Raw genomic sequence first — 25,430 nt, 5'->3', positions numbered from 1 at the left:
CTGACAGGGAATCTCCTCATCGTCACCGTCACCGCCCTCAACCGGCGCCTCCACACCCCCATGTACGTCTTCCTCAGGACCCTCTCCGTTCTCGACCTCTGCCTTATCTCCATCACCGTCACCAAGACCATCCACAACTCCCTGATCAATGGCAGAGCCATCTCTCTATGGGGCTGTGTGGCTCAGGTCGTTTTTGTAATTTCGTTTGCTTTCTCGGAGTTGTCCTTCCTCAAGACGATGTCCTACGACCGCTATGCCGCCATTTGCATCCCCTTGCGCTACGGGGTCAACATGAACTGAGCCCTTCTGGGAGACCTATGCTCCGCCCTGGTCAAATATTTCCATATATGCCAGAATGGCTCCCTCCCATAGTCTCTGATCCTATATGGGGTTATTGATCACCCAATCCTCGGCAGCACGTGATGCGACATCCCCATATGTGGGAGCAGCCCCAGTTGCCCCTTGTGGTCTCCAATGCCTGGGCTAATAACCTAGCACCCCCCTGCCCCCAACCTCTGGGGCCACTTCGGCTTCCTCGAGCAGAAGCACCCTGGCCCCCTTTTTGTAAAAGCCTACAGAGCCACTCTATCCAATTCTCTAACAGGGATTTCCGATACTTCTCTTGGAGGTCAGCGAGCTCCCCTCTGGGAAAGTATGTAACCCTCTGTCGATTTCCCTCTTGGTCGTCATGCCTGACCACTGCCCTGGCAGGAGGAGGGGATGTTGTCAGCTCTTCCTTAATGACTGGGTACATCCTCGCTAGGTGAGGGGGACGGAAAATAGGGTTAGAAATAGGTTTAAGTTTTGCATTAGGATTAGGGCTAAATTTAGGTTGAGGGTAAGGTTTAGGATTAGGGTTAGGGTTTGGGATAGTTTTAGGGTTAGGACAAGCCTTAGGGCTAGGATTCATGTTAAGGTTAGAGAAAGGCAAGGGTTAGTGTTGGGGTTACGACTAATGCTAGTCCTAGGGATAGGATTAGGGTTGGGTTAAGTGTTGGGGGTAGGGGCATGTAATGGTTATGGCTGAGTCTAGGGTAAAAGTGAAGGCTTGGTTTAGCATTTTGGTTACAGAAAGGGTTAGGGTTAGCAGTAAGGATAGGTATAGGGTTGGGGAAAGGACTAGGGTTAGGGTTTCAGCTATGGTCAGATTAAGGATTAAGGTTGGGTCTAGAGTTAGAGTTGGATTTAGAGTAAGGGTTAGGGTTTGGGATAGCTTTAGAGTTAGGGCAAGGGTTAGGACTAGGATTCATGTTAGGGTTAGAGTTAGGGTTTGGTTTAGTGTTAAGAGTAGGTTGAATGCTATTCCTAAAGGTTAGGATTAGGTTTAGAATTAGTGTTGGAGTAGGGCTAATGAAATGGTTAGGTCTGAGGCTAGGGTTAAAGTTCAGGTTAGGTTTAGTATTTTGGCTACAACAAGGGTTAGGGATAGGCTTGGGGTTGTGGTGAGCATTAAGGTTAGGGTTAAGCCTGAGGCTAGGCCTAGGACTAAGTTTAGGGTTAGGGTTAAGTAAGGGTTAAGGTAGGTTTAGGGTTAGAGTTAGGTTTAGAGCTATGCCTAGGTCAAACCTTAGGATTAGTGTTCATTTATTCATTCATTCAATCGTATTTATTGAGCACTTACTGTGTGCAGAGCACTTTACTAAGCATTTGGAAAGTACAATTTGGCGACAGAGACAATCCCTATCCAAGAGTGGGCTCACAGTCTAGAAGGGGAAGATAGCAAAACAGAACAAGTAGACAGGCCTCAATAGCATCTAAATAAATAGGTTTACAGATATATACACATCATTAATAAAATAGAGTAATAAATATATACAAATATACACAAGTGCTGTGGGGTAGGGAAGGGGTAGAGCAGAGGGAGGTAGGATTAAAATCAGGGTTAAAGCTAGTCTTAGGCTAGGGTGAGGATTAGAGTTATGGGAAGGATTAGGGTAAGGGTTAGGGTAAGGATTAGGACAAGCGCTGGGGTTAAAGTTAGGGTTAGGGTTATGGTTATGGCTAGGATTAGGGTAAGGGATAGGGTAAGGATTAGGACAAGCGCTGGGGTTCATTCATTCATTTATTCAATCGTATTTACTGAGTGCTTACTGTGTGCAGAGCACTGTACTAAGCACTTGGGAAGTACAAGTCGCCAACATATAGAGACGGTCCCTACCGGAAAACGGGCTCACAGTTTAGAAGAGGGAGTCAGACAACAAAACAAAACATGTAGACAGACAGGTGTCAAAATCATCAGAACAAAGAGAATTACAGCTTTATGCACATCCTTAAGAAAATAGAGTAACAAATCTTTATAAATATAGACAAGTGTTGTGGGGAGGGGAAGGGGATGGGAGGGAATGGGGAGGAGGAGAGGAAAAAGGGGGTTCAGTCTGGGACAGCCTCCTGGAGGAGGTGAGCTCCTTCCTCTTCTAGAATCCAAGGGGATCTGTGACTCGCTCCACTCCCATAGTCCCAGAGCTTCAACTATGTCCTTTCCTACAGACCCAGAAGAACTGCAGCTCCATCGTGTTCTACAGTCTCAGGAGAACTGCAGCCTCTCCCATTCTAAAGTCCTAGGACACCAACAGTCCCTCACAGCCAACAGTCCCAGGAGACGTGTAGTCCTTCATCTCCTACAGACCCATAAGAGATGACTCCCTGCCCTCTCACAGTCCCAGGAGAGTTGCATCTTCCTCCTCACCTACAGTTCCCAGAAACTTTCCTGGGACTGGAGAGTAGCAGTTCCCTTCATTCATTCGTTCAATCGTATTTATTGAGCGCTTACTGTCTGCTGAGTGCTGTACTAAGTGCCTGGAAAGTACAATTCAGCAACAGAGACAATCCCTACCCAAGTATGGTCTCAAAGTCTAGAATGGGGGAGACAGACAACAAAACAAAGCAAAGTAAGTAAACAGGTATCAATAGTATCAATATAAATAAATAGAATCATATATATACATCATTAATAAAATAAATAGAATAATAAATATGTACATATATATACAAGTGCTGAGGGGCGGGGAGTGGGGTAGAGCAGACGGGGAATCGGGGCAATGGGGAGTGGAGGAGGAGCAGAGAGGAAAAGAGGGCTCAGTCTGGGAAGGCCTCCTGGAGGAGGTGAGCTTTCAGTAGGACTTTGAAGGGGGGAAGTGTGCTAGTTTGGTGGATGTGAGAAGGGAGGGCATTTCAGACCAGAGATAGGACGTGGGCCAGGCGTCGACTGCAGGACAGGAGAGAACGAGGCACAGTGAGAAGGTTAACAGCAGAGTAGAGTGGAATATGAATTATGCATATGTATATTATTATCCATTATTAGTGGAATTTGTTGAGTACTTAATGTGTGCAGAGCACTGTACTAACTGCTTGGGAGAATGCAGCGTGTGCTGTGGGGCTGTGGGTGCGGTGAAAAAAGAGTACAAGGGTGACACAGAAGGGAGTGGGAGAAGAGGAAACATGAAGTCTTAATGGGTAAGGCCTCTTGGAGATGTACTTCAAAGAAGGTTTTGAATGTGGGGAGAGTGGCGGTCTCTCAGATATGAAGGGGGAGACCTACTACACTTCACTCACACAATCCCAGAAGAACTGTGGCTCCCTCTCCTTTATAGTCATGAGGAACTGGGTGCCTCCCCTCCTACACTCTCGGAGAGCTGCAGCTCCCCCACACTGATACAGTCCCAGAAGAGTTTCTATCTCTCCCCTCCTACAATCCCAAGAGATGTACAACTCTTATCCCTTCTACAGTCCCAGGAGAGATGTGTTCCCTCCCCTCTCAGAGCCCAAGGGGAGCTACAGCTCCTTCCTTTTCTATAGTTCCAGGTGAACTATGACTCACTCCTTCTGCAGTCCTAGAACAGCTGTGGCTCCTTCCCTGTCAACAGTACCAGGAGATCTGCAGCTACCTCCTCTCCTAGAGTCTTAAGAGAGTTGAGGCTCCCTCCTCTCCTAAAGTCCTAGGAGAACTGTGGCTCCAGCACCTTCTACACTCCCAAAAGTGTTGTGGTTCCAACCTCTCTGACAGTTCCAGAATAACTGTACCTAATTCACCTCTTGGAGCCCAAGGGGAACTGCAAGTGCCTCTCCTCCTATGGTCCCAGGAGAGCTGCAGCTCCCACTTCTTCTACACTATCAGGAGAACTGCAGTCCCTCCCTTCATGCAACCCCAGGAGAGATATGGCTCCCTCCCTTTCTACAGTCCCTCTACTTGGATATGCTCCCATCATCTCAAGCTTAAGATATCCAAAACAGAACTCCTTATATTCCCACCCAAACCCTGTACTCCTCCTTAATTTCCCATCTCTGTAGAAGCCACTCACAAGCCAGTAACCTTGGTGCTATCATTGACTCCCATCACTAGTTAATCTTGGTTCCACCTTCACAGCAGCACTAAAATCTACCTTTCCTCTCCGTCCAAACTGCTACCACAGTAATGGAATCTCTTATCCTATCCTACCTTGGTTACTGTATCAGCCTCCTGTCTCTCCCCACTCCAGACTGGATGCTTAAAAAACGTTCAGGACATGTTTTCCCACTCCTCAGGAACCTCCAGTGGTTGCCCATCCACCTCTGCATCAAACAAAAGCTCCTCACCATTGGCTTTAAAACACTCAATCACCTTGGCCCCTCCTACCTATTTTCAATACTCTCCTACTATAACCCAGCCCGCACACTTCGTTCCTCTAATGCTAACCTCCTCACTCTATCTCGATCTCATCTATCTCACCACTGACCCCTTGCCCATGCCCTCCCTCTGTCCTGGAATGCCCTCTTCCCTCAAATCCGACAGACAAATTTTCTCTTCCCCTTCAAAGCCTTATTGGAGGCACATCTCCTCCAAGAGGTCTTCCCTAGTTAAGCCCTCTTTTCCTCTTCTCCCACTCCATTCTGCATTGCTCTGACTTGCTCCCTTCCTTCATTCCCCCTCCCAGCCCCACAGAACTTATTTACATATCTGTAGTCTATTTATTTATAATGATGACATTTATTAAGCCCTTACTATGTGCAAAGCACTGTTCTAAGCGCTGGATATTAATGTCTTTCTCCCCCTCTAGATTGTAAACTCGTTATGGGGAGACAACATATCTGTTTACTGTTATATTGTACTCTTCCAGCTTCTTAGCACAATGCTCTGCCCAGAGTAAGCACCCAATAAATATATTTAAATGACTGAATGAATGCTGTCCCTCTCCTTCGCCTATCCCAGGAGAGTTGAAGTTCCCTCCTGTCCTACAATTTTAGGAGAACTGAGGCTCCCTCTCATAAGACCAGGAGACCAGTGGCTTCTTCCACTCCTAATGCCCTCGGGGAGTTGCAGCTCCTTCCACTAATACAGTCCCAGGAGAACTGTCATCTCTCCCCTCCCACATTTACAGGAGGGCTATGACTTCCTCTCTTCCTTGCAGTCCCAGAAGAGCTGCAGTCTCTCCCCAGGAGAGCTGAGGCTCCCACCCCTCCCACAGTTCTAGAATAACTGTGCCTTCTTCCTCTCCTACAGTCCCAAGAGAGTACCTCCCTCCCCTCTCAGTTCCAGGGAACTGGACTCCCTCCCCTCCTACAGTCCCAGGAGAGCTGTGGCTTCTTCCCCTCCTTTAGTCCCTGGATAATTGTGGTTCTCTCCTGTCCTACAGTCTTGGGATAGCTGAAGATCACTCTCTACCTACAATCCCAGGAGAGCTGTGGCTCCCTCTACCCTTATAGCCAGGGGGAGCAGGGGCTTTTCCACTCCTATAGTTCCAGGAGAGCTGTAGCTCTCTCCACTAATACAAACACAAGCGGGCTGCCATCTCTCCCCCTTCCATCCCAGGAGAGCTGCCATCTCTTCCCCTTCCATCCCAGGAGAGCTATAACTCTCTCTTCAGCAGTCCCAGAAAAGCTGCAGCTCTCTCCACTCCCGCAGTCCCAGGAGAGTGGTGGATCCCTCCATTCCTAAAGTCTCAGGAGAGATGTAGCTCCTTCTCCTCCTTCAGTCTGAGGAGAGCTGCTGCTCATCCCCGCTTTACAGTCCCAGGAGATTTGAATATCCCTCCCTTCCTACAGTCCTGGGAGACCTACCTTCCCTACCCACCTACAGCCTCAGGAAAGCTGTGGCTCCCTCCCCTCATATAGTCCTGGGAGCTGGGGTATCTCTCCTCCTACACAATCAGGACAGCTGAGGCTTCCTGAACTAATACAGCCCCAGGAGAGCTGCCAATTCTCAACCCCCACAATCCTAGCAGAGCTACAGTTCCCTCCTCTCCAGTAGTCCCAGGAGAACAGTGTTTTCCAGCTCTCCTACAGTTCCTGAAGAGCTGCAGGTACCTCAACTCCTATAACCCAAGGGGAACTGTGCCTTCCTCCCTTTCTACAGTCCCAGGGGAGCTGAGATCCCTCCACTCCTACACTCCAAGAGGATAGCGGTTCCTTCCACTAGTACAGTCCCAGGAGATCTACCATATCTCTTTCCACAGTCCCAGGAGAGCTGCAGTTTCTTCCTCTCCAATAGTCTCAGGATAGCTTTGGTTCCTGCCCTTCCTACAGTCCCAGAATAGTTGCAGCTCCCATCCATCCTAGGGCCCAATGGGAGGAAAGGCTCCCTCCCCTTTTATAGTCACAGGACAGCAGTGACACCCTCCCCTCCTATTGTCCTTAGAGTGCTGAGGCTCCCTCCATTCCCAATGTCCCATAATAGCTGCAGTTCCCTCTGCTAATACACCTTCCAGGAGAGCTGATTCTCTTCCTTCCCACAATCTCAGGAGAGCTTTGGCTCCTTCCTCTTTAATACTCCCAGGAGGTCTCTCTTTCCACAGTCTCAGGAGAGCTGTGACCCCTCTCCTGCTACAGTCCCCAGAGAACAATGGCTCCCCTGCCTTCTACAGTTGCAGAAGAGCTGTACCTCCCCCATCCTACAGTCCAAGGACAGCAGCCATCTCTCTGCTACTAGAGTCTCAGAAGAGTTCCTTCTCCCTCTCCCTCTTTAGTCTCAGGAGAGCTGCATCTCCATGCCCCACTACAGTCCTAGAAGAGTTGTGGCTACCACCCTTCCTTCAGTCCCAGGGGATATGCAGTCACCTCCTGCCTACACTCCCAGGAGATCTACGGTTCCTCCCTTACTGCACTCCCAGGAGAGCTATGATTGCTCCCTTCCTACAGTCCTAAGAGAGCAGTTATTCCTCCCCTGCTTATCCAGGAGAGGTTACATTCTTTGGCAGAGATTATGTCACTTGCTTGTTTGTTTATTCCCAGACACTTATTACAGTACATTACACCCATAAATGCTATTAACTACTGCTGAGTCATTCCTTTGTGGCAGACTCTGATAGGGTCAGGATGTCAGGAATTGCTTAGGCAGCTGGTTGCAGTGGAAAGGGATGAGGCCTCAAGCGGGCTTCCTAGTCAAAAACTACCATATGCCACTACCATTTCCCCCAGCATAAACAGCCCCACATCAACTTTCTGTTCTGAAAGAAGTTTAATTTCAGAGGGGGAAGAGATGAGGTTCCCCTGATCTCCCTGGTGGGAACACACAGTTCGATCCACAATTACCTGTTGATCGCACAGCTGGTCACATCCAGGAATCTTCTGCTTGGAGTGTTGGGTGACATGGGCGTGGGGGTGGGGGGGGAAGCAAGAGGTTCCCTTTATACTTTCTTTTGGGTGGACACTTTCCCTGGCCTCAGGGAGGAGGAGCTTACACTAGTGGACATTTTGGTTGGCAAGGAGTTAGAGCCAGATATGGACATTTTGGATGGCGTGGGGGTGGGGCCAAGGATGGGCACTTAGGTGGGCATGGGAGCTGGCATGGTAGAGGATGCCTTGGAGGATGATGGCACAGCAGCATCGGGAGCAACATGGCCTAGTGGAGAAAGAACGGGCCTGGGAACCAGAAATCCTTCGGTTCTAACCCCAGCTTCACCACTTAACTTCTCTGTGCCTCAGTTGCTTTATCTGTAAAATGGGGATTAAGACTGTGACCCCCATGTGAGAGATGGGCTGTGTCCAACCTGATCAACGTATATCTACCCCAGCACATAGAACAGTGCCAGGAACATAGTAAGTGCTTTACAGATACTTTTATTATTATTACACTGCTGTTGTTTGTCGAATGGCATCTTTCCCAAGCTAAGAGGCCAAGCTGGAAGACCGGGAGGAGATGGGTTCTTGGGAGGGGAGAAAAGGCAAAACAGGAAGCTATCCATAACCAAAACTGACCTCTCCCCTCAATATGATCCCCCATAATGAGCGTTTTAGCGCTTAGTACTGGGCACTGCATTGAATGTGCACCACCATCATCATCTCCACATCTCTATTTCAGGTCCAGCTTTTAGTTTTGGAATGCTTTGAGCAAAAATCCCTTTCCTCCTAACAAGATTGTCTGTCCCTGGCTGGGGTTACAGACCACGCCCAGGAGCCAGGGACGTCCCCCAACCCATACTTTGGTGGAACCCCAGCCTGTCACATCTGCCACTTCCAGCAAAACCACACGGGACTCCTGGGGGCAAGAGTTCACCGCTATTGCTCATTGACCCACAATCCCAGATACTCAGAAGCTTTGAGAATCAGTACTGGTTCCCCTCTCTTACTCTGCTCTATGCCTGTAGGGGAGATTTGTTCTGAACCCTAATCTTTCCCTTGGTGGAATGTAGTCCCTCTGTGGACGAGAGAGCTCAAAACATACAAGTCATCCCCCTTCATATAGGAAGGAATGCTACATTCCACTCAAGCTAGTGACCAGTGGTCCCTGTATTAAGGCCTCAAAGGGCCTTCTGAAGCAGGCGAGCCCCCAGAGGGTAAGGACAGCCATCAGTAAAAGATGAAAAGCTCAATGGAGCAGAGCTAATCTCTAGCTAATACTTTCCTGGTTCCCAAGTCGAGATCTTTGAATCTTTCCCCATTTCTGATCTGTCCCCTGGACTCATTCCTCAGCATACACTTCCCCTCGCCTCCATGCCCCAAAGCACTTATGTATATAAGTATATTCATTTATATTGATGCCTGTTTACTTGCTTTGATGTCTGTCTTCCCCCTTCTAGAATGTAAACTTGCTGTGGGCAGGGATTGTCTCTATTGCTGAATTGTACTTTCCAAGCACTTAGTACAGTGCTCTGCACACAGTAATCTCTCAATAAATACAATTGAATGAATGAATGAATGAATGATCCAGTCTCTCAGAGATCCTTCAGGCAGTGTAGCAGAAGGACTGTAGAATGAAAGCTCCTTGTGGACAGGGAACATGCCTTCCAACTCTGTCATATTGTATTCTCCCAAGAGCTTAATAGAATGCCCTTCACACAGTAATCACTCAATAAATATGACTGATTGGTTGGTTGATTGACTGCCCCGGACCTGGCAAGGTACATTTCAGGGGGCCCATTAATCACCTTCTGTCCCTTTCTCTTTGCCTTGGCATGATGCATCTGTACAAGACTGATTAAAAATGTCAAAATATATAGTCACTGCAGTCAAGCCCTTGAAAAGCAGCATGATCTAGTGGATAAAGCAGGGGCCTGAGATTCAGAAGGACCTGGGTCCTAAGCTTGGCTCTGCCACCTGTCTGCCGTGTGACTTGGGAAAATCACTTAACTTCTCAGTGTCTCTTTTACCTCATCTGTTAAATGGGAATTAAGACTCTGAGCCCCATGTGAGTCAGGGATTGGGTCCAACCTGATTTACTTGTAACTACTCCAGTGCTTAGTGGAGTGCCATGCTCATAGTAATACCATAAAATAAAACAAAAAAACCTTGGGCTGTGAACAGCTAGGCGGGTTCTACATTATTTTCCTTCAGGAGACAAGAACAAGAAATCTGCCCCTTCTTGGTGTATTTAGATAATGGGGACAGAATAATAATAATGGTAGTCATTAAGCATCTACTATGTGCAAAGTATTGCACTAAATGCAGAGAAAAGAGTATGCTAACGACATGTAGATTTGGTCCCTGGATCCCAAGGGTCTCACAGTATAAGAACAAGCATGGAGGAGGCTAGTGAGATGAGAGAACATGTAAGGAAAGATGAAAACAAAGAGAATAAGAGAAAGGACAATGATAAATATGCAAGAGCAACATGAGCATTCATTCATTCATTCATTCATTGATTTATTCAATCATATTTATTGAGCACTTATTGTGTTAGAGCTGTACTAAGTGCTTGGGGAGTACAAATTAGCAGCATATAGTGACGGTCCCTACCCAACAATGGGCTCACAGTCTAGAAGGGGAAGACAGACAATAAAACAAAACAAGTAGACACGTGTCAATACCATCAGAATAAATAGGATTATAGCTATATACATATCATTAATAAAATTGATAGAGTAACAAATATGTACAAACATGCACAAGTGCTGTGGGGAGGGGAAGGGGTATGGCAGAGGGAGGGAGTGGGACTATGGGGAGGGGAGAAGGATCAGAGGAAAAGGTGAGCTTAGTCTGGGAAGGTCTCCAGGAGGAGGTGAGCTTTCAGTAGGGCTTTGAAGGGAGGAAGAGAGCTAGTTTGGCGGATGTGTGGAGGGAGGGTATTCCAGGCCAGGGGTAGGACATGGGCCAAGGGTCGATGGCAGGACAGGCGAGAACATGGCACAGTGCAGCGGTTCATTCATTCATTCATTCAATCGTATTTTTTGAGCGCTTACTGTGTGCAGAGCACTGTACTAAGCGCTTGGGAAGTACAAGTTGGCAACATATAGAGACGGTCCCTACCCAACAGCGGGCTCACAGTCTAGAAGGGGGGAGACAGACAACAAAACATATTAACAACATAAAATAAATAAAATAAATATGTACAATTAAAATAAATGAATAGAGTAATGAATCTGTACAAACATAGATACATATTTACAGGTGCTGTGGGGAGGGGAAGGAGGTAAGGCGGGGGAAGGGGAGGGGAAGAGGAAGGAGGGGGCTCTGTGTGGTAAGACCTCCTGGAGGAGGTGAGCTTTCAGTAGGGCTTTGAAGGGAGGAAGAGAGCTAGTTTGATGGATGTGCGGAGGGAGGGCATTCGGGGCCAGGGGGAGGACGTGGAGCGGGGGCCCTCCATCACCTGTGCACTTGGGCCTGTCCTCAGAAACAAGCACTTACTATGCACCAGGCCCTACACCTTAGTGCAGGTACCTGAGGTACCTGGAAGCTAATCATGTTCTACATGGGGCTCAGAATCTTAATCTCCATTGTACAGATCAGGCAACTGAGGCAGAGATGTGAGGTGACATGCCCAAGGTCCCACGGCAGACAAGTGGCAGAACCAGGATTAGAGCGCCCAGGTCCTTCTGACTTCCAAACCCATGCTGCTTCTACTTACCAGATCATCCTGCTTCTCACCGATACTTCTCACTTCATACTCACCTTCTCACTTAGGAATATATTTGTTATAGGGGAATTGTATCTCCACTGTATTGTACTCTCCCAAGTGCTTAGTACATTGTTCTGCACCAATTAAGTGCTTGATAAATGCACTGATTGACTGAATGGAGCAGTGGAAGAAAGGGAAAAGGCAAAGAGTGGGAGGGAGTCAGCCAGTCAATTGTAATTACTAAGAACTTACTGTGTGCAGAGCACTGTACTAAGCGCCTGGGAGAGTACAATATAACAATGAAACAGACAGAAAAAACAGAGGTTAGTGGCAGAGGAGTGGAGTGTGCAGGCTGAGCTGCAGAAGGAGAGAAGGGAGGTGCGATAGAAGGGGGCAAGGTGATGTAGAGCTTTGAAGCCGAGAGTGAGGAGTTTTTGCTTCATGCTTAGGTTGATTATCAACCTCTGGAGATTTTTGAGGAGGGGAGTGACACGCGCAGAGCATTTCTGTACAAAGATAATCCGGGCAGCAGAGTGAAGACTAGACTGAAGCGGGGAGAGATCAGAGAATGGGAGATCAGAAAGGAGGCTGATGCAGTAATCCAGTCGGGATAGGATAAGAGATTGAACCAGTAAGATAGTGGTTTAGATGGAGAGGAAAGGGCAGATCTTGGCGATGTTGTGAAGGCATCATTCTTGGAGGAACAGGGTTTCAGGGCCCCAAAACCACAGAAGTCAAATTTGAAGCAGCAGCTTTCCTAATATTCTAAAGGTTGAGAAGGTTATATGCTACTAATGTTTGGGATCCCTCCTGGGATGGAGCAGGAGCAGATGGGAGTCCTGGTGGCATGAAGAGTGGGGTGGGGACAATTTTTCCCCCATGTGGAAGCCCCAGGAGAAAGTGCAAGGAAGTGGAACAGGGAAAGGCAGTGGAAGAGGTAAGATAAGACAAAAGCTGAGGAATCTTATCTTGCCACAATCTTACAAATGTCTAGGCTTGGACAGGAGGAAATGTGTTTTCTGCCCAAGGACAGAAGTAGGAAAGGCAAATCTACTCACATGGAAATTGGACCACCTACAAATTGTACAAGGCATGTGCAGGGCAGTGCCCCTCTTTGACAGTTGTAGCGGGGGCTCACTTGGATCACACAGTTTTGAGCCATCTGGGACATTCTCTTTCACACAGTAGTGTTCCAGAGTGCAAGATGGATAATTGTCTGAACTCTGAGTCATAGGGTCTTGTGAAAGGAGCCCTGGCATCAAGGAAACTAAGTGGTGAGCTTGGTCCAGTACAAGTGAAGGAGCTCACCCAGAATTTTTGGTGGGGGAACGGTGGGGGGAGAGAAAGTCCAGGCTACCAGACCATCCTTGAGCTTCAGCCACTAGAGTCGGGGTCCAAAGAGAATGTCCATAGCTCAACCCACACCTCCAGTTCTCTGTTCTTTCTTAGTGCCTAAATAGTAGGAACAGTAATGGCAGGAGGCAGAAATGCTGGGATGTGGTTCAGGAACAACTATGTTTAGGGCTTACCATGTCTGCTAAGCACAGGGCACGGGCATATCTGCCAAGGGCCACATTGTGCCACCCTCCTTTCAACATGCCTTTGCGTGGGGGCTCTGAGCTGCCCCAAGGAGGAGGTTCCCTATGCGTCCCTCTTGCCTTTCTCAGCATTGGAGCTGCATGACCTCTGGGGCAGTAGAAACCTGTCTGGAAGGTGAACCTACTGTAATTGGTGGTGTTTTAAAGGCAGCTGTAGTCACTGGGGCAAAAGGAGCAGGTGGCCTGGCCAATAAAGTTACAGTAAGTACTTTCCCTGCAGGAAAGAGGAGCCCCATCCTCTTTGGGTAGACATATCCCAGGAAATAGAGGTCTTTTATGAGACACACATGATGTAGTGGCTAGAGTACGGGCCTGGGAGTCAGAAGATCAAGGGTTCTAATTCCGGCTCGGCCACTTTTCTGCTGTATGACCTTGGGCAAGTCACTTCATTTCTCTGTGCCTCTATGAAATGAGGATTGAGACCGCAAGCCCGATGTGGCACTGGGACTGTGTCCAACATGATTTGCTTGTATCCATCCAGTATACACGCCAGAATTTAGTACAGTGCCTGACATGCACTAGGTGCTTAACAAATACCACAGGTATTGTTATTATTTTGTCAAATATACTTGATGTGGGGAGGGGACAAACAAGTTTTTTTTAATAAAACATTGGTTAAGCACTTACTATGTGCCAGGCACTGTACCAAGTGCTAATCAGACTGGGCACAGTCCACATCCGACAAGGGGCTCATAGTATTAGTTCCCATTTTCCCAGTTAACTCATTGATTCATTGATTCATTGATTCATTCAATTGTATTTATTGAGTGCTTACTGTATGCAAAGCACTGTACTAAGGTCTTGGGAGAGTACAACAACAAATAGGCAAATTCCCTGCCCACAGTGAGCTCACAGTTTAGAGGGGGAGACATACATTAATAAAAATAAATACATTACATATACATGCGTGCTATGGAGATGGGAGGAAGGATGAATGAAGGGAGCCAGTCATGACAATGCAGAAAGGAGTGGGAGAAGAGGAGAGGAGGGCTTAGTCAGGGAAGGCTTCTTGAAGGAGATGCGTCTTCAATAAGGCTTTGAAGTGGGGGAGAGCAATTATCTGTCTGATATGGGGATGATGGACATTCCAGGCCAGAGACAGGATGTGAGCAATAGGTCAGCGGGAAAATAGACAAGATCGAGATACAGTGAGAAGGTTAGCATTAGAGGAATGAAGTGTGTGGACTGGGTTGTAGTAGGAGAGTAGCTAGGTGAGGTTATTTAGTCACAGAGAAGTTAAGTGACTTACCCAAAGTCAAACAGGAGATAAGATCATCTAATCCTGCTGGTTTGATCTTCACAGCATCACTAAAATACACCCTTTCCTCTCCATCCAAACTGCTACCAGGGTTATTCAAGCACTTATCCTGTCTTGTTTTGGTTATTGTTTCAGCCTCCTTGCTGGACTCCCTGACTCCTGTGTCTTGTCATTTCACTCCATACTTTACTCTTCTGCATAGATCATTTTCCTACAAAAACATCCCCACTCCTCAAGAAACTCCAGTGGTTGCCCATCCACCTCCACATCACCATTGGCTTTAAAGCACTCAATCACCTTACCTCCTCCTACCTCACTTCACCACTCTCCTACTACAATCCAGCCTGAACTCTTAGTTCCTCTAATGTTAGCCTTTTCACTGTGACCAGATCTCATCTATCTCACCACCAATCTCTTGTCCATGCCCTACCACTGGCCTAGAATGCCCTCCCTTCTCATATCAAAGCCTTATTGAAGGCACCAGGAGGCCTTCTCTGATTAAGCCCTCTTTTCCTTTTCTTCCATTCCTTCCTGCAACACCCTACTTACTCTCTTTTTTCTTCCTCCTTTCCAGCCCCACAGAACTTGGGTACATATCTGTAATATTTGTTCATTTATATTCTGTCTCCTCCTCTAGACTGTGAACTTATTGTGGGTAGGGAATGTGTCTATTATATTATTATATTTTACTGCCCCAATTTCGTATTATAGTGCTTTGCACACAAAAAGTGCTCAATAAATACAACTGACTTTCTGACTGACAAGAGGTGGAGTCAGGATACCAGCATCCTTCCAGTTAGCAGGCAAAGTTAACTATAACAGCCCCATTATGAGAGTTTCTCTCCTGTGGCAGACACTTGGGACCTTTAGGAGAGTACAGCCAAGGTCAATGATCTCAAAAAAGAGCTTCTTAATAATAATGATAATAATAACAATAATAATAATAATAGTATTTGTTAAGTGATTACTATGTACCAGGCCCTGTACTAAGCGCTGGGATGGAGATAAGCAAATCGGGTTGAACATAGTCCCTTTCCCACTTGGGGTTCACAGTCTCAATCCTCATTTTACAGATGAGGAAACTGAGGCACAAAATAAATGAAGTGGCTTGCCCAAGGTCACAAAGCAGACAAGTGGTGGAGCGGGGATTAGAACCCAAGACCTTCTGATTCCCAGACCCATACTCTTATCTACTACGCCATACTGCTTCTTGAGGTGGGATGCCTCTGATCTTCCTGTGCCCACCTTTCAATGTATCATAGTTGCTAAACCCTGAATAGAGAGAGGAAGGAAGGATAGTCCCATGTGGATTTTTACTAGTTGTGGATACTCAGGAATGCCAACAGTCTCAAAAGTTCTTCCTGAAGTCAGAGGAAGTCAGAGGAATGGAAAAGGTATCTCTACAGAGTTCTACCAGCTGAAAGACTGGTTGTAAACATTTCCCTGGAATTTTCTCCAGGGCAACAGGTGAAGAGGATGAAAATGGATAACAGAGGGAAGACCTCTACCTTGAACTACAGAAAACTGATCTGGTAACTGAGGGACTCAATATTTTGACATTTTAAATTAGCCTTCTGCCAGATACCTTATGCCAAGGGGAAGACCATGGGACAGAAGGTGATTTGAGGCCCTGATATGCATCTTGCCAGGTCTGGTGCTGTCAATAAACCAATCAATCAATAATATTTACAAAGAGCTTACTGTGTACAGACCATTGTATTAAGTGCTTGGTAAAGTACCATGTGACAGAGTTGGAAGACCTGTTCCCTTCCCACAAGGAGCTTTCAGTCTACAGTCCTTGGGTCACCCTCCCTAGACAGTCTCTGAGAGACTGAATCAGTGATGTGCTCCAAATCAGTCAACTCACAACCTCCACCCATGGAGAGCAAATGGTTTCTGATACCGCTCAGTGCAATAGTGGAGCTATAGGTGTGCCTGGGATACAGTGATCAGGCCTCTTGATTCAGACAAAACAGTCCAAGCATTTCAGGTTTTGTTCCATCTGCCACTTTATGTTCTTCAGGACATACTAGGAACATGAAAACCCTAAATAAATGGTTGGCTGACATGCATCTCGACCTTTGGAAGAGTCCTGCAGGGAGAGAGATGACTGCTAATAATGACAGGTGAAGAAGGGGTTAGGTAAGAATACAGGGCCAGCCCCAGGCCCAGTAGTCCATGGATATGAACTCCAGATCCAAGCAGTCAGTCAGTCAACTGAATTTACTGGGCTCTTATTCTGTGCACAGCACAGCACTAAAGGTTTGGACTTTGGACTTCTTCCCCACTGCTTTCAAATATCCTACAACATCCTCCCATGACCCCATTGATCCCTCCAGCTACTGCCCCATCTCCTTCTTACCATTTATCTCCATAGTTACTGAGAGATATTTACACCCTTTCTGCCCCTCCTCCCCTCAAATTCTTTTCTATATTCCCTCCATTCTGGCTTTCAACCCCTTCATTCCAAAGAAACTGCTTTTTCTAAGGTAGCAAGTGACCTTTTTCTTGCCAAATCTTATGGCCTCTACTGTATTTTAATCCTCCTAGACCTCTCAGCTGCCTTTGAAACTGTAGACCATGTCTTTCTCCTGGAAACTTTATTCAATATCCCCTTCACTGTCACTATTCTTTTGTTTTTCCTCATCTCTCTGAACTCTCCTCAGTTCCTTTTGCTGATTCTTTCTCTGTCTCCCCTCTAACAGTGGGTGTCCCTCAAGGCTCAGTTCTTGGTGCCTTTCTATTCTCTAACTACACCCACTCCCTTGGAGAACTAATTTGCTCCCATGACTGCAACTACCATTGCTATACAGATGATTCTGCAATTCACATCTCTCCAGTCCTGACCTCTCTTCTTCCCTGCAATTTCTCATTTCCTCCTGTCTTCAGGACATCTCTAGCTGGCTGTCCCTCTGACACCTCAAACTAAACATATCCAAAACTGAACTCCTTCTCTTCCCACCCAAATTCTGTCCTCCCCTTCTCTTTCCTATCACAGTAGACAATACCATTATCCTCTCTACATCACAAGCCCATAACTTTGGCGCTGTCTTCAACTTACCTTTCTCATTCAACCCACATATGCAGTCTGTCACTAAATTCTGTTGATTCAGAGTTCACACCATTGCTAAAATCCACCTTTTCTGCTCCATCAAAACTGCTACCACACTGACCCAAGCCCTTATCATACTTTACTGCTGCATCTGCCTCCTCGCTGACCTCCCTGCCTTCTGTCTTTCCGCACTCTAGTCCATACGTCACTCTGCTTCGTGAATCATTTTTCTAAAAAAAGTTCAGTCCAGGTCTCCCCTCTTCTCAAGAACCCCCAATGGCTGCCCATCCACCTCCACCTCAAAAAGAAACTCGTCTCTATCAGCTTTAAAGCTCTCAATTAGCTTGCCCCATCCTACCTCACTGATCTTCTACTGCAGCCCAGCCCGCAGACTCTGCTGCTGTAGTGCCAGTTTACTCACTGCTTTTTCGTTTATTTTTTATGGTATTTGTTAAGCCTTACGTAATGCCAGGGAAGCTAATACAAGCGAATCAGGTTGGACACAGTCACTGTCCCACATGGGTCTCAGTCTACCCCCATTTTACAGATGAGATAAGTGAGGTACAGAGAAGTTAAGTGACTTGCCAAAGATCACACAGCAGACATGTGGCAGAGCTGGGATTAGAACCCAGGTCCTTCTGACTCCCATTTTCCCTTACCTCATTAATCCAATCACTCATCAAATCCCACCTTGATTATGATATCAATCTCCTTGATGACCTGTCTCTCCTCTGTCCAGTCTCCACTCTGCTGATCAGGTCATTTTTCTTAAAAAATATTTAGGCCATGTTTCCCCATTCTTCAAGTACAGCCAGTGGTTGCCTATCCACCTTTACATCAAACAGAAACTCTTCACCATTAGCTTTAAGCACTCAATCACCTTGCACTTCCTGTCTCACCTCACTATTCTCCTACTACAACCTAGCCTGCACACTTTGCTCCTCTAATGCTAACCTTTCCACTGTACCTCGATCTCATCTATCTCACTGCTGACCTTTCACCCACATCCTTTCTCTGGTCTGTAATGCCCTCCCTCCTCATACCCAACAGACAATTAAGGGGGAAGTCTGATGCTGAGGCCCTCTTACTCTCCTGCAGGAGGGCCAGATTACCTCCACCCAGCAAACCCAGTTAAGTCCTGAATGGTAATGGTATTCATTGAGCACCTACTTAACAAAATGCACTGTTCTTTGGAGATACAACAGGAGCACAAGTCACTTTTTCTGTCAAAAAGGAACTTACATTTTAAAGGGGGGAGGCAAATATAGGACCAGAAATGCATACATACATGAGGGTGGACATAATTAAATGGTGATGATGGCATTTATTGAAATCTCACTGTATAAAATAAATGAAACACACAAGATGCATTCCTTGCCCATTAGGAGTGTGCATCTCAAAAGAGGAACCAGGCATTACCATAGTTACAAGTAGAATAATAAAAAAACCGTCTGCACAATTGATTATACAAATCTATACAAGTCCTCCCCCTGGCCCGGAATGCCCTTCCTCCACACATCAGCCAAGCTAGCTGTCTTCCTCCCTCCAAAACCCTACTGAGAGTTCACCTCCTCCAAGAGGCCTTCCCAGACTGAGCCCTCTTTTTCTTCCGCCCTCCTCCTCATCCCCCCACCCTACCTCCTTCCCCTCCCCACAGCACTTGTATATATGTTTGTACAGATTTATTACTCTATTTGTTTTACTTGTACATATTTACTACTCTGTTTATTTTGTTAATGATGTGCATCTAGCTTTATTTGTATTTGTTCTGACGACTTGATACTTCTCCACATGTTTTGTTTTGTTGTCTGTCTCCCCCTTCTAGACTGTGAGCCTGTTGTTGGGTAGGGATCATGTCTATATGTTGCCAACTTGTACTTCCCAAGTGCTTAGTACAGTGCTGTGCACACAGTAAGTGCTCAATAAATACGATTGAATGCATGAATGATTGAAGGGGAAAAAATAAATTCTATGTGGTAGACATGCCTCTTGCTGCTTGTTGGAGCAGGCAGAATTTTAGAAGGGCTTTGAAACTGACATGAGCTGTGGTCTAGAGGTTTGGGGGATAGGGAGTTCATACTGAGGAGTAAATAGAGTGAGTGAGGGGATAGAAGCAGCATGGCTTAGTGGAAAGAGTATGGGCTTGGGAGTCAGAGGTCATGGGTTCTAATCCCCACTCCACCACTTTGTCAGCTGTGTGACTTGGGGCAAATCACTTAACTTCTCTGTGCCTCAGTTACCTCATCTGGAAAATGGAGATTAGGACTGTGAGCCCCTCCTGGGACAACATGATAACCTTGCATCTCCCTCAGCGCTCAGAACAGTGCTTGGCACATAGTAAGTGCTTAACAAATACTATTATTATTATTATTATGGAAGGGGAGAGACAAGAGTGAGGTATAGTTACATGGTTAGCATGGAAGGAACAAAGAGAGTGAGATGGGGAGTAGTAGATGGTGATAAAGAAAATTTGACATGAGTAAAGAAGATGAGAACCTTGAAACCAACTGTGAGGAGTGTTTGACACAAAGGGAAATAGAAAACCAAAGGAGGTTTTTCAAAGATTGTAGAGTAAAATCATGAGCAATCTGTGCAGTGCTGTGTATTGCAGAGTGAAGGTAGCATAATCTAGTTGGAAACAGTATAGAACTGTGACTGTGAAGACCCACTTCCTAGTGCCATGTCCACCACTTGCATGTGTGACTTTGGGCAACTCAGTTAACCTCTCTGTGTCTCAGTTTCCTCATATTGTAAAAAGAGGATTCAATACATTCTCTCCCTTCTTTTTAGATTGTGAGTCCCAGGTGTTGTGCACAATATGATTGTTTTGCATTGCCTTCAGTGTTTTGCACAATGCAGGGCTCATAGTAAGCCTTTAATGACCACTAATGTAATTTCTATAGGAGAGGCAGATGCTGGAGGCAGGAAGACTAGTGAAGAGGCCAGTACATGAATCCAGCCACAAGTGCAAGAAGGGGGTTGAAGGACTGGTAAGAATTGGGGTACTGTCAATTAGGCTGCAAAATGTTGCAGAGGTAGACTATTAGGAGGGCTTTGTGAGTGGAGAGACAGGTTTTTGGGAAGAATGTTCCAGACCAAATTGGCCAAGCCACCTGAAAGAACAAATCACTCCAGAGGGGCCTACAGTGAGCAGGGCAAGGCAATGGGCCAACATAAGTGATTTTTCTACACTGGTGGGTTTCATCTGGGGCCCAGAATCTTACCAGGGTGGCCATGACCATTGACTCATAGAAAAACCCCAGAGAGCCAAACAAGCATTAGCTGGCACCCAGTGTCCTCTTCTTCACTTTCCAGCTGCATATTGGAGAGGGCATTTTCCCTAAGTCCTTGGTGTCAGTAATGCAGTAGTCTCAAGTGGGCAAAGGCAACAAAGGAGAATCCCACTTGTAGAAGGGACTTTCCCAATCTTTATGGAAAGGGAGAGGCAATGAAAAGCACAAGGTGATGGGGCCTTGCTAAAAGCAGATCAGACACCCTAAACTCACCACAGAGGAGGTGCTACATTCAAGCCCACAGACGTGTCCTTTACTCTAATCCCAGCTCCAACACTTGTCTCCTGTGTGTCCTTGGGCAAGTCGTTTAACTTGTCTGTCCCTCAGATATCTTATCTGTAAAATGGGAATTGAGACTGTGAGCTCCATGGGAACAAAGACTGTGTACAGTCTGATTGTCTAGTATCTACTCCAGAACTTAATATAGTTCCCTGAACAAAATAAAAGGTTAACAAAAATGTTTAAAAAAGTGTCTAAGGGGCCAAGAATCCTATGAAAATAATCAGACTTTCCCTGTTACAGGACATGTTCCCAAAGCAGAGCTTGCAAGTTTTCACGTCAGTGGCATACAGTAGCCCCTTGAAGGTGCCCTGGCAGAAAAAAAGGTTGCTGAATCCTACCTCATCCTTCTCTGGAAGATAATTTGCGAGGGAATCGATGACAGTAATGATTTTTCTTTGAGCAAGTAGTTCCCAGACCAATGCCTTCTTGAAACAAACACTAAGAGACTCAGGTCTTAAGAATTATCAGCTCTTCAGACCCATGTTCCAGTCTAAGACCTAGAGAGTCATGCTAAGGGTATGAGTAATATGGCAAATGCCACAGATGCTGGGCTAGGGTGGGTAATGATTGAAGTTCACATAATCATGTGGATAAGGTCTGCAATCTCTGCAGTCTCTTATTTCCTCCTGCCTTCAAGACATCTCTATTTGAATGTCCTCCTGTCACCTCTAAGTTAACATGTCCCATCACTGTAGATGGCACCACCATCCTACATGTCTCACAAGCCCATAACCATAGCATTATCCTTGAACCCTCTCTCTCATTCAACCCACATATGAAATCCGTTACTTAATCTTGTCGGATAGATTGTCACAAAATCACATCAATCTGCCCTTTCCTCTCTATCCAAACTGTTACCTCATTAATCCAATCACTCATCCTATTCCATCTTGATTGTGGCACCAGTCTCCTTGCTGACCTCCCTTACTCCTGTTTCTTCACTCTGCTGCTCAGGTCACTTTTCTACAAAAGCATTTAGGCCATGTTTCCCCACTCCTCAAGAACTGCCAGTGGTTGCCTATCCATCTTTGCATCAAACAGAAACTCCTCACCATTGGCTTTAAGTCAATCAATCACCTTGCCCTTCCTGTCTCACCTCACTATTCTCCTACTACAACCCAGTCTGCACAGTACATTCCTCTAATGTTAACCTTCTCACTGTACCTCAATCTCATCTATCTCGCTGTTGACCCCTCACCCACATCCTGCCTCTGGCCTGGAATGCCCTCCCTCCTCATACCCAACAGACAATTACTCTCCCCACCTTCAAAGCCTTCCTGAAGGCACATCTGCTACAAGAGGCCTTCCCTGACTAAGCCCTCCTTTCTTCTTCTCCCACTCCCTTCTGTTCTTGCCTTAACTTGCTCCCTTTATTCATCCCCCCTCCCAGCCTCACAGCACTTCTCTACATATCTGTAATTTATTTATTTATATAAATGTTTGCCTCCCCCTCTAGACTACAAGCTTACTGAGGACAGGGAATGTGACTGTCAATTGTTCTATTGTTCTCTAACTGCTTAGTACAGAGCTCTGCACACAGTAAACACTCAGTAAATATGGTTGACCAACTGACTGACTGACCAGGAGAGACTCTAAAGATTTCTTCTACACAAACATTTGGATCCTAGGGAAGCCCTCATTTCTTAAGATTCTCTTGGATTTTACTCCTCCAGGTTACGTAGTATATGGACATTGGGTGAGATCTGTGAATCAAACAAGATAGCCCCGAAAAAATTGAAATTCTGAAAAGCAGCATCATGGAAAAATTGGTATGCAGAGTTATCTAACCCCTTTGCAGAATCATAAGTGTCCAGAGTCACACTGGACAGGCTTTATAAACTGTTTAGAGACGTTCCCTGACTGAGCTCTAGTTTCCAGTTCCCCCATACCATTCTGCGTCTCCCTCACTTGCTCTCTTTATTCATGTTCCCTCACAGCAATTATGCATATATCTGAAATTTATTTGTTTATATTTATCTCTGTCATCCTCTCTAGACTGTAAGCTCACTGTGAGTAGGGAGTTGTGCCTGTTTATTGTTATACTGTAATTTTCCAAGTAAGTGCTCAATAAATATGATTGACTGACTGATTGACTAATGTAAATACATTCAGTTGTAAACCCTTCAAAAGTAGGGACCAGGTTATTTACCTTTATTTCACTCCCCTAGCACACCATAAAGTGCTCTGCACATAGGAGGTGTTCAATAAGTACTTCGGAATGAATGAATGATGAAAAGGTATACCCCAACCACCTTTGGGATCCAGAGTCATCCGAGGATGTGAATCCACTAGAGAGGGTAGAGTCAGAGCAGTAGCATCCCCAAGGCCAAGCATTCCAGCCAGGGTGCAGAAATGTCCACTTGTGCAAGGGTCTTGGAATAGAAAGCATCTGTTAAAGATTCCCAAAGATAAATTTTGCTGTCAAATAGTAAGCCAGAAGGGATTGTCTTCTAAGGCAGGAACATGCTCCCAACACACATTCTGTAATATGCCAACACAGGATTACTTGTCAGGATATAGAAGCTGAAGTCAAAGACATTGATGGTGATGATAACAATGGTGATGATGATGATGATGGCACTTTGCCTTTTGGCTAAGATCAGGTGTAGTATCTATATTCTTATGAGTTTAATATCTGATATGTCATCGATTTGAGGATGATGTATTAAATGGATTTTTGGAGCAGAGAGTTGGGTCGGTAGTTTTCTCTGACCACTCAATGCATTGGCCTGCTATTGCAGTGCTTCCAGCACTGGTGTCTTTCCCCCATGGGGATTTTTTTCAGCATCACTAAAATCTGTCCTTTACCCTCCAGTCTATACTTCATTCTTCTGCCCCGATCATCTTTCTACAGAAATGTTCAGGGCATGTCACTCCCCTTCTCAAAAATCTCCAGTGGTTACCTATCCACCTCTGTATCAAACAAAAACTCCTCACTATTGGCTTTAAAGCACTCCATCACCTTGCCCCCTCCTACCTCACCTCACTTCTCTCCTACAACACAGCCCATATACTTCGCTCCTCTGGTGACTCTATCTCATTCATTCACTCATTCATTCATTCAATCGTATTTATTGAGCGCTTACTGTGTGCAGAGCACTGTACTAAGTGCTTGGGAAGTACAAGTTGGCAACATATACAGACGGTCCCTACCCAACAGCGGGCTCACAGTCTAGAAGTCTCACATGTCTTGCCGCTGACCCCAACCAACGTCCTACCTCTGGCTTGGAAGGCCCTCCCTCCCTCCTCAAATCTGCCAGAGAATTACTCTCCCCATCTTCAAAGCCTTACTGAAGGCATATCTCCTCCAAGAGGCTTTCTTGATTTAGATCTTTCAATTTCTTATTAATTTCTCCCCACATGCACTAATATCTTCTCTCATCTTAATGAACAATCTCAATGATAATTACCAAATTCCTTTACTGATAGTAAACTAGAGGGGCTGACAAGAGCAGGACAATTAGATTAATCAATCAATAAATCATTAATGGTTATTGAACGCTTACTGTGTCCAGAGCACTGCACTATGTATTTGGGAGAGTACAGTATAACCAAAATTGTAGATACATTCCCCACTCACAAAGAGCTCACAGTCTGAAGTGGGAGGCAGGCATTAGTATAAATAAATAAATTATAGATGTTTCCATAGGTGCTATGGGGCTGAGCGAGGGATGAATAAAAGACAGCAAATCAGGGTGATGCAGAAGAGAATGGGAAAAGTGGAAATGGGGACTTAGAGAAGGCCTCTTGGTGGAGATGAGCCTTCAAGGCTTTGAAGATAGAGATAATTATGAAATGCTACTTTCCCATCAATATGGAAGTTTGGTGATCATCTCTCAGTGTTTTATTGCAGTTGAGCACCAGACAAATGGGGTGGGGGGAACCCCATTTGCTTATTTAGACTGAGAAATAAATACCTTACCAACTACCCTCCTGATGAAACTTACCTATTGTGTTACCTTCTGCTGAGAAATGAATGCTTGATATTATCACAATCCAGGTTCCTGCAAGGAAGGGTCTAAATAAATGTCCATTCTTTGTCTTAACTCAAAACTAATTCACCTGTCATAGAAGCAGACATTATTAGAGGCCACAAAACCACTCAAGATAGGTCAAAGGAAACCAGAAATAAATCAGTATGAGCCTTTGATGGGTCTCTATCATTGGCCTGTTTCATATGAGTTTCCTGCCTTGCAGTAGTAAGTGGAGAACTAAGGCAGAAGTGTAGCTGGGATTCCAGAACAAACTGGAAATTTACTGCCAGGCCTCAGGGGAGGAGGAGTTTAAAACCTCTGGGGATGAATTTGGGTGCAGACTGGAGGACCTCTGGGGCCTTTGTCAGACCAGATCCCCAGATTTAACGTACATTAACTTGAATCTCACTCTGGGGATCCTTAAAGTGGATTTCCTGGGTTTACTCTGTACTATCCTTGAGCTTTGCCTGCCTAATTTTACAACTTGGAATTGCATGGAAACTCCAGGGTTTGGGGAAATGTAATAATAACTCTCTGGAGAGCAGGGAAGGAAAAGACCTCCAAGGATCAACCCGCACTCTATTTTCAGGTCTTTCAGGGGCTAAAGTCAACAGATAGTTCCCCAGGCAAAGCACTGACTTTGGGGAGCAACCAGAACCACCGATTCCTCTCTGACAGGTTGTGTAGTTTGCTTCTACCCACTTTTGTCTGTCCGGAATCTGTAAGTT

The 25,430-nt window shown here is 45.8% G+C and overlaps 1 non-coding gene across 1 annotated transcript; it reads left to right on the top strand.

Annotated features, from left to right (window-relative positions):
- The first annotated feature begins 23,302 nt into the window (after positions 1-23,302).
- Positions 23,303-23,494, top strand: LOC119935273. The gene has a single exon (XR_005453160.1). It is a non-coding gene; the product is annotated as a U2 spliceosomal RNA (small nuclear RNA).
- Positions 23,495-25,430: the final 1,936 nt, after the last annotated feature.

This window comes from Tachyglossus aculeatus, chromosome 11, assembly GCF_015852505.1.
Source record: "Tachyglossus aculeatus isolate mTacAcu1 chromosome 11, mTacAcu1.pri, whole genome shotgun sequence".
Taxonomy (NCBI): domain Eukaryota; kingdom Metazoa; phylum Chordata; class Mammalia; order Monotremata; family Tachyglossidae; genus Tachyglossus; species Tachyglossus aculeatus.
Note: the sequence above shows the minus strand (reverse complement) of the source record. Positions and strands in the feature narration are given on the sequence as shown.